We start from the raw sequence: 10,625 nt of genomic DNA, 5'->3' as shown, positions 1-10,625 counted from the left end.
AGATCAACTTTATGGACTTATCATCCTATTGACGAGGATTGATAAGTGGATTGTCAGAGGTATGGTGTTAACATGATAAGAGAATGTGTTGCGATTGGAGCAACTTTGTGGACTTATCATCCTATTGACGAGGATTGATAAGTGGATTGTCAGAGGTATGGTGTTAACATGACAAGAGAATGTGTTGTGATTGGAGCAACTTTGTGGACTTATCATCCTATTGACGAGGATTGATAAGTGGGTTGTCAGAGGTATGGTGTTAACATGACAAGAGAATATGTTGCGATTGGAGCAACTTTGTGGACTTATCATCCTATTGATGAGGATTGATAAGTGGGTTGTCAGAGGTATGATGTTAACGTGACAAGAGAATGTGTTCTTGTGACTTGCACAAGATTTTAGGAATTAGCGTCTCGCTGGGGAAACTTGCTAAATGAGTTTATCATCAAAAGAGATAAATTTTGATGCTTGCGATTTGAACAAGATTTTGAAGACTTAGCGTCTTGCTGGGAAAGATTGCGATTTGCGTAATTTTGAGGACCTATTATCCTATTGGTAAGGATTGATAAGTTGATTGTCAGAGGTGTATATTGTTAACGTGACAAATTGGGAGTAATGCGAGTTGAATGCATACTCTGTGGGGGTGATAATCGTCAGAAGTATAATGTTAACCCGACGATGTGAAAGATTCGTTACTTTTAATCCAGTGGATTCCAAGTAACCAACCCCCAGTCTTGATTAAGACTTAGAAGGGGAAGAAAAAGAGGGATAGACATTGCATATTGTCTTATGGGCCACTATCCATGAAGTCGGAATAGAGGCACATCACCTGGTAGGCTAATATCTGATGAGTTTGACTATCAGAGGTAATTGTTAACGTGATAGTTTTGTGGACCTGCCATCATATTGAAGAAGATTGGTAAGTTGATGGACTATCAGAGGTAACTGTTAACGTGATAGTTTTGTGGACCTGCCATCCTATTGAAGAGGATTGGCAAGAGAATTTGGAGGGAATGGGCTATCAGAGGTGATTATTAACGTGATAGTTTTGTGGACCTGCCATCCTATCAAAGAGGATTGGCAGGAGAATTTGGAGAGAATAGACTATCAGAGGTGATTATTGACGTGATAGTTTTATGGACCTGCCATCCTATTTAAGAAGATTGGCAGGAGACTTTGGAGGGAATGGACTATCAGAGGTGATCATTAACATGATAGTTTTGGTGGACCCGCCATCCTACTTCAAGAGGATTGGTAAGTTGATGGACTATCAGAGGTAACTGTTAACGTGATAGTTTTGATGGGCCCGCCATCCTATGGAAGAGGATTGGTGTGGGAATTTGGAGGAAATAAACTATCAGAGGTAATTATTAACGTGATAGTTTTGATGGACCCGCCATCCTATGGAAGAGAATTGGTGGGGGAATTTGGAGAAAGTAGACTATCAGAGGTGATCATTAACATGATAGTTTTAGTGGACCCGCCATCCTATTGAAGAGGATTAGCTTCAGCGACCGTAGTATCTTCCGGTTCTGACTGGGAAGAGTGAGCTTGGTCCGATTGCTCAGGAGAAGATTGAGCTTGGTCCGATCGCTCAGGTTGATCATGCCTACTTTGTTCTTCAGCTTTGATCCTGGCAATAATCTTTTGAGCCTGTTCGCCTTGAGAGATTAGTTGTTTCCAAGAACGACATTCTGCAACTTCGATTCGGGCTAGGAGGTTGGTCTGCAAGTTGTGCCGACAGGTCTCTACTAAGGTAGATTGTGTCATACCTGACGAACACCGGAGAGCCATGGTTCGGAACCTCTTGACGAAGGCTTTGACGGACTCCCTCTTCTTCTGCTTAGTGGCGAGAAGGGTATGGATGGAGACTTCCGTATCCTCTTCAAGAGTCTCTCTAGATCTGCCCACTTTTGGATACATCCGGCAGGCAGTTTCCTGAACCATTCAAAGGAAACTCCCTTGAGGGTGCCAATGAACAATCGAGCTAGTATGGCGTCGTTTGATATCACATTCCCAGTCTGTGACTTGAAGTGATAGATATGTTGGTTCGGTGAACCCGTGCCGTCAAAAGTTTGTAACGTCGGGACCTCAAACTTGGGAGGATAAGGGGCTGTATCCCATTCGGTAGGATAGGGCCTGACAACTCCCTCGTCTTGGAGCTCACTTCTGTCAACAATGGCATTAAGGCGGGCTTCCAATTCTTCCATTTTGGAAGACTGGAGATTATGCTCGTTCTCCGTCTCTCTTCCTTCATCAGAGAAAGATTCCATGTTATGGGCTTCTTGGTCAGAAGCTGTGTCATCAACCACTTTTCCCTTCCCTTTGCCTGTGTGAGGTCGGGACGAAGACGTTCTTTCCCTTCGGGAAGATTCTTGCCTGAGTGGCGAATCTGTCTTCTGAGATTTAGCCTTGTCTGCGACGAGTTGAGTCAACAGGGCCAGGAGTTCATCAAGGGTCTTCTGCTGTGATTTGAGCATGGCCTCTTGCTCAGCAACCCTCTTTGCAAGATCTTCAGAATGTTCTGCCATATGGACGAAGTTCTCATACCCAATGAAAGAGCTTGATGATTGAGACTCTGCAATGGCTGAGTGTTCATCATCGGAATTGGTTCCTCTGGCTAAACTTCGATAGTTGACAGAGGGAATGGCTCCCGTTCGAGTCCGAGTATGTTGATAAACTCCTTCAAACTCGTCTGTGATTTCTCTGACGGTCAGTGAACGCCTTGTCTCAGAGTCATTAGAACTAGGACCTGAGGTTTTCCCTCTGCCGATCACATTGATAGTGACCTCGGGATATTCGGTCTCTGGAGACTTCTTCCTGTGAGAACGTCGTTGTTGGTTGGGCAAAGCAATTTTTTTAAATTGGTCGAACAGTTTGACCGCATATGAGCACCATTGACATCCCGAGAGGACCGTAGGAATGACTTGTTGCATCGGTCTTTCTCTCGAAATGAACACTCTCAAATCTATTGCAAAGACTCGAGAAGAATTACTCACTGATTGTGAGGTTTGAGTTGGAACCCACAGTCCATGATTGGACAGGACTGGCTCTTGGTGAACATGGATGTGGTTGAGATGCCTTAAATCCATGGACTTTTGACATCCGCCCCTCAATCTAGTCGCGCTACGCAGAGTATTCGGGTTAAAGTCTGCATTTTGGTTCTGAAATGCATATTTGAGAGTTGCGTTCATTTTGTGGAACGCGCCCATGAGGGTTGCGTTCATTTTGTGGAACGCGCCCCTGAGGGTTGCGCTTAGTCTTCTTCATACAGAGCCTATGTTTGGGCTCATAGACGCGATACTTGCATTCTGAAATAGAAACGCAGGGCATAGGGTCGCATTTAGGCTCACAAACACGAAGCTTGTGTTGACTTGAGGATCGATATTCTCGAAGATGTGCTCGTCGTAGGGATCTCCTCCTGCGTCGAGCGGCATTCTTCTTAGCCTGCTTCAAGGCCTTTGTCGCCTCAATGGACATCTTTCGACCCGATACCCATCGTCTTGGCGCGGGTTTGGCTGAAGTTGAGCCCACTCCATCGGAGGAGGGGCTGTCCAAGCAATCTGGCCCAAAGGAGAGGTCTTCCTTCGGCATAGGAGCAACAGTTGGAGCTTTAGTCTCTTTGGAGACTTTGTGGATCTTGCGCATAGCCTTGGGGCTAAGGGATCCGGAGGAGAGGGCCTCCTCAAACTTGGCTTGATCAAACTCTACCACGAGAGTTTCGACGGTTGTTCCAGTGAGATGAACATCGAATTGCGCCACCACTTCTTCGTCAGAGAAGCTAGTCCCCAGCGGAGTCGTCATTTTTTATTTGTGGAAAAATTTGCAGTAAAAGAAATGAAGGAAAATTGATTTGTATTCCTTTAATCTCGATTACAATTGGATTTCCTGATTACAAAAGAGAAGAGAATGATCTGGATTCTCCCCTTTGTTTAATTCTGGGTTCTTCACGGTGGCGAAGAGTCAATGCTTTGAAAGTTAGAGACCGATTTGCGTGGTGGAAGTGTCCCTATTGCAACAATATCTCCTACACAAATTGGAACATGAATGACCTCTTAACTCATGCACACGATGTTGGTGACAATGAGACTGTGACCAATATGGGTAAGGAGATTGGCCAACATCGTGGACTAGAAGTTTATTTACAATGGTTAGATAGAAATCAATGTCTAAAAAAATCTTGTACAACTTGCATATTTTCATGTTCTACATTGATATTTTCATGTACTAAGTTGGCTCAACTATTGGTCTTTTATCATAATTGATTGCCTCAACTAAAACTACAAGTTCAACGTAGATTGCGTTCTAATAATGTATTAATGAACGCCTTATCTTATTATGAACATTATAAAGTAGTTTGAAATCTTATTTAGTTGACCATTATCATTGCCAACATATGTAGAGTAGAGAGCTAAACAAGCTCTAAAATCAGTCCAACGAAAAGAAAATAGCACCAACAGCTCAACAATGAGCACAAATCAAACATGAAAATGTAGAGTAGAGAGCTAAACAAGCCCTAAAATCAGTTCAACAAAAAGAAAGCAGCACCAACAGCTTGACAATGAGCACAAATCAAATCTAGGAATGCAGAATAACTCCCCAAACAAGCTCTAAAATCAGTCCAACCAAAAGAAAACAACACCAACAGCTCGATTATGAGCACAAAATATACCTGCGAATGTAGAATAGAGAGCTAAACAAGCTCTAAAATCAGTCTAACCAAAAGAAAACAGCACCAACAGCTCAACAATGAGCGCAAATTAACCATTAGAACGTAGAATAGAGAGCTAAACAAGCTCTAAAATCAGTCCAACCAAAAGAAAACAGTACCAACAGCTCGACGATGAGCACAAATCAACCATTAGAATGTAGAATAGGGAGCTAACCAAGATCTAAAATCAGTCCAACCAAAAGAAAACCGCACCAACAGCCATGAATACTTATTAGGGCTCAGGATAAAAATAGATTTGTCATAAAAGATTGCCTCGGCTATAAATTTATGATGCAAAGTAGGTTGTTCTTTTGTGGGATTGCCTCACCCAAACATTGTAATATCAATGAAGGTTGCATTCCACACGAAATTGCCTCGCCTAAACAGAACACAATAAATATAGGCTGGATTCTCAGTTTATTATCATCATTGTCCACCTAAACAAAAATGAATGAAGAGAACCCATACCAGAATTAAGTACCAAAAAAAGCCATCCGTCATTAAGCTCAATCCGAACATTATATAGCACAAGAAGCCAACAATCATTAGGTCAATCTAAGCACAAATAGCCAACAACAACAATTAGCAAGATGAATACAACCAACAACGAATATAACCAACAACAAAAATTAGCAACATGAATTGCAGCATCTAAAGTTTGCAATTAACAACATATAAGTTAGTGTAGGGATTTAGGAATTAGCAACATGAATTGCAACATCTAAAGTTTGTAATTAACAAAATATAAGTTTGTGTGGGAATTTTGTAAATAGCAACATGAATGCAAAGTATATGCAAATCATGTGAAGTAGCAAAATGGAGTGTTGTGTGCACAGAATAACAAAACCCAAATCATGTATCCCATCCTTGAGCGGCCGCAAGACTTGCAATAAACATTTTCCGTGCCTCCTTCGTTTTGATAAAAAAAACCTCCTTGCCTCATGCTCACTTTCATTCAAATGATCTAAGACCTTGTCGAGGAATTTGTCACTATATGAGTCACTATGGGTCTTCAAAGCTCCAGCTAATTGTTCAGTCCAATGTATTAGTGTTGATTTCTAATTGACTCTGACATTGACTCAACAAAACTACGTATCAACTCATCATCATTGGATTTTTGAGGTTTTTTTTGCTTGAGGAAGGCTTTATGTTAGACTCGTGCTGGGATTTTCTAAAAGGGGGGTTTGGGGTAGTGTTAGCATCAGATTGAGGCTCAGTTTCACTCTCAAGTGGAATGCCTCTATCATCATCATCAAGAGAAATGGCGTTGTTAGTACCAATCTTAACATAAACTACCCTAACAAATTCAGCCCTAGCTTGATCATCACCCATGATCTTCTATAAGTGTTTGTAGAACTAAAGAGGCTTGTTTATATATCCTCTTAGCTTAGAGTTATTTTTGTCCTGCAATATGTAAAAAATGTTGTGTGAAATTAATTATAACCTTCTTACATCCAAATAAATTAAATTCATTGTTATGATAAAATTAAAAACTGAGCCCATATTTTAAGTGTCTCCTCATCTAGGATTACCATACAGTTTTACTCATTGCATCCCGCACCACTTATGTTGGTGCAAGTCTTCATATCATAAAATTTGGTTCTCCAAGTTTTCATGCGATTAATCACATTAAGGTGGGTGTAGTTATTTTTGAATTTCCTGTTCATCTTCATAGTTGCTATTTTGTAAGCTTCAGCTTTGAAGTTTTTATCAACCTTCACTCCGGAATTCATGAGTTCTGCAAGACATGGTATAAGCTCTGAATTATGCTCGAGGAACCACCACATGCTGGAAACTCCCTTCGAATTGAGGCTAGCAGCTCCTCGTGTTGCAGGCACTTTCCTCTTGTGAGTCAATTTTTTTTGTTTTTTTGGAGGGTTATACCTCCTGACTCACATTAATGATATTGCTTTGAGGTCCATCAAATTCACCGGTGGTTTGTGACATTTGTTGTGGATGGCTGCTTTGAGAACTCAAAGACGGGATATACAAGCCTTGGGGACTGTTCAACATGTTAGTGTATAACACACGTTGTTGTCTCATTCCACTATAATTCTCTTCAAATGGTGGGAACTATGGGGAAAAGTCGGCATCATATGTGGCAGATTGAACAATTGATGTGGATATGGAATAAAATTCACAGTAATATCGCCTGAATCAATTGGCGACGCATAAGGTGAAGAGGGCAAGTTTTGTTTTCCTCCCTCTTTATTAGACATACCTATGTGCAATAATAAAAAACAACCATAAATTCTTGCAAGGGATAAAAAAATACATTATTCATACAAGGACAATTACGAAGAAATAGTAAAATACATAATTAAATATGTAGAACAATCTAAGATAGTCAATACAGAATTACATAGTTGCAAGTAAGAGATGAGAAATTACATTGTCCATGAGAAATTACATTGTCCATACAAGCACACTTATAAAATACTAAAATATAGTCTGGAATATAAGAAAACAATACAGAATTACATAGTTGCAAGTAAGAGATGAGAAATTACATTGTCCATACAAGCACAATTATAAAATACTAAAATATAGTCTGAAATATACGAAAACAATAAAATTACAAACCAATTTTTGTGGTGCCACCATCTTTATATTTTGCACAATAATCAACTCACACTGCCCATGCAATTTGGTCCCTAAGGTCTTCCATTCATTTCTTGCATCACGATCCTCTCTTTGTGTCCTAAATTGAGTGAAGTCAACTACGTTTGTATCATCTTCATTTGCTATGTCCTCATTCTCCTCATCAATTACTACATTCACATTCAAGATGTCATCTTGTGGATCTTCATTTGCAATAAAATTATGCAATATAGTACATGCTAAGACGATGTCCACTTGTGTGGGGAATGGATAATTAGGCTTCGCCAAAAGAATTTTGAACTGATTCTTCAATGTACCAAAGGTTGATTAAATTTTAGACCGTAAAGAGAAGTGTCTTAAATTGGATAACTCCGTACTATTTCTGGGTGTCCTACCAATTTGTTCATTTAAATGATAACATACACCACTGTATGGAGAGATGAGACCAGGCATGGTAGTGATCTAGTGTCACAAAGATAATATTTGCCTACATTATAAAAAGAAAATTGTGATCAATTCGATCACATTATTTAGCTGACTATCTATTAAATGAGGTGGAAGAATACCACCATATACTCTTAATCCGTAAGGTTGTTGTCTAGACAATGCGTCTTGCAAAATCATATACGTCATTTGCCTCATTTTCCCACCCAGCTAGGACATATGCGAAAAGTTTATTTGGAGTACACGCAGCTAAAATATTTTGCATTACACATTTACACCCTCTAAAGCGTGCAACTAGGTTAGGGTAACATTGCGTCAATATGTGTTATATTAATCATACAATGCAATCCTATCCAAACTCGACAATGATTCAAATTATTAGTTTCTCATATTATTAAATTATGCAAATCACTAACTCAAACAATTTAACTCTCTTATCTTGAAGTAAGGAAAATAGTTTGGATTGTTGGCAATCTCATTAGGAATCTCATTAGGTGTTTGCTTCATGTATCTATAGCGAAAACCATTCATAGCCTGTAGGATCTTATTAAAGTACCTACAAAATGTTTCACCCGATCTTATGAATTCGACCCTCGTTACTATATTTTTGGTTTTATGACCTACTATGCAAAGAAACATAGCGAGTTGTTCTTCAACTTGAAGGTGTCATGTATCCTTTTAAAAAAATCATTATTTCGCATTATATCCGCAAGTTTGAAAAAAGTTTTAGGCCTCATTCTAATATAAGATCTGCAACTATCACTATATCCTTCAAGAAGCGCTTAAAGTGGGCATTTACAAAAAAAATTCCTCATCTTATTCTCTTTTGGAGCATTACAAATTGATTTGCGCCTAGCACACATTCTCAATAAACAAGCTATTATTGTGACCACGGAAAATATAACGTATTAGCACACATCCTTTTTATTTGTTCTTCATCTACACCTTCCATCTACATTAATTACCAAAAAATTAAAGTTTAAGACGTTTATGCAGCCACGAAGAATGACGCTAAATGAAAAATGGTTCATTTGTAATATATGTATGCAATATTAATAAATGATTTTGTACAACATAGACATGCATAGGATTGAATTAATGAGGGCGATGTTTGCACATGATCGGTTTAAACCACTTAATTAAAGAATCATTATAAAAAAAAACTAGAAAGAATTAGCTTCCAAGTGTTAGGCTAGCATAAACTTAACTTTTTGTTAAGACTGAAAACAATTTTTTCAACAGTTACAAGAATCCAACAAGGCTGCATACTACAAGTATAGACAGATATATAGTGGAGTTATCAAACAAATGAAAGATACCAAGCCATAATTTTCTTATCCAACAATTAAAAGACTCATTTTGTCACAAACGGGTTAACATCAACCCATAATTTTCTTCATTGTATTAACTGGTCAATTGATTGATGAAATCAACCGCTAATCAAACCACAATAGTAGTAAAATCAACCCAATAGCTTGGAAAATCAAAACATAAAAAAATTATGGAAAAATCAACCGCAATAGCTCGGAAAATCAATAGGGTTTAGGGGTTCAATTTTATATCTCATTAGCTCAGAAGATCAACCATGGAAACACATATTTCGACTAAAATTCCCAAACCAATTGCTAAACCAACCCACGCAGCAAGAAGCCCGACGAACTTTGAGCTCGCTGGCAAATTGCGTCAATAGGTGAGGAACAAGAGCACGAGAAATGTGAAATGGGGCCGAAATTGGTACGAGCGTGATTTTATTAGTTTTAATAATAGTGTTATTAGATTTCCAGGTGATTTCAGCTCATTTTGAGTGGAAGTTGATTTCTATAAAATGTGGCACTTTTCTCTATTTTATAGAAAGCTATTCTACATATTTTTTGAACTAAACACAGTTTATAGAAATCTACAGAAAAGATTTATTTACAAACTGTCACTATCAGCCGTTTTCTATAAAACTAGTGAACCAAACACCACCTAAGGGCAAATCATGTATATACTTCTTAAAAGTGAACGTATTCCTCTTTTAAGGAGTTGCGCGTGAAGACAAGAGGCCCCATAAATTTGCTATGTACTAAGGAAGCAAAAAAGCCCAAGCCTGAAGTCATATAAAAAGCCAGAAGAAATTTGCTACTAGGTGAAACTCTATTCATACATACATATTATCCAGCAGTACATAAAGTTTTATGGTTTATTTTTATAACTGAAAGTTGTTCTTGCTAAGGGCTTTGTGTGAATGCTGGAAAAGAACTAATTTCTGGATAGTGATGTTACTTTTTCCGATGGGGGTTTCCATTTGCCACTCATTTATTTACTGCATTTTTCAAGTTGAGGGTGGAATTTTTTTTTTTTTTTTTTTTTTACAGGTTAACAGCCCAGCAGGTGAATTTTTTTTTTTTTTTTTTTTTTTACAGGTTAACAGCCCAGCAGAGCAGCCGCATATCCTGATTTCGGCACAATAGATGTCCTTATCACCTGGTAGGCTTTTTTGTTAGGAAAAAGGAAATGTTGGTTTCTGCTAGTCTTTGTGATTCACATGCATCTACAGTTGCTTAATTCTGTGCAGTGATGGTGAACGTTTCCGAAGGTTTTGATCTGTAATTGCAACAAAATGCATAGTTTCTTCCTCCCTTTGGAGAGCTTTTCTTTCATGTTTCTAAAATTTATTTGTGTTCCTCGTGGAATAATTACAGCATTAATTCTCTTTCTTTCTTTTGCACTTAGCAAGATTGTAAAATTGCAATTGCAAATTATGAAATATTAAAAACAAACTAAACAACGATATTTACAACGGCATGCAACCGGCCATTGCACAATATCGAACTCTATGGAAGACCCAAAAAATAAATAAAAACGGAACTTTTGAAATAAATGAAAT

The sequence above is a fragment of the Asparagus officinalis genome, chromosome 7 (assembly GCF_001876935.1).
Source record: "Asparagus officinalis chromosome 7, Aspof.V1, whole genome shotgun sequence".
Classification (NCBI taxonomy): Eukaryota; Viridiplantae; Streptophyta; class Magnoliopsida; order Asparagales; family Asparagaceae; genus Asparagus; species Asparagus officinalis.
Note: the sequence above shows the minus strand (reverse complement) of the source record.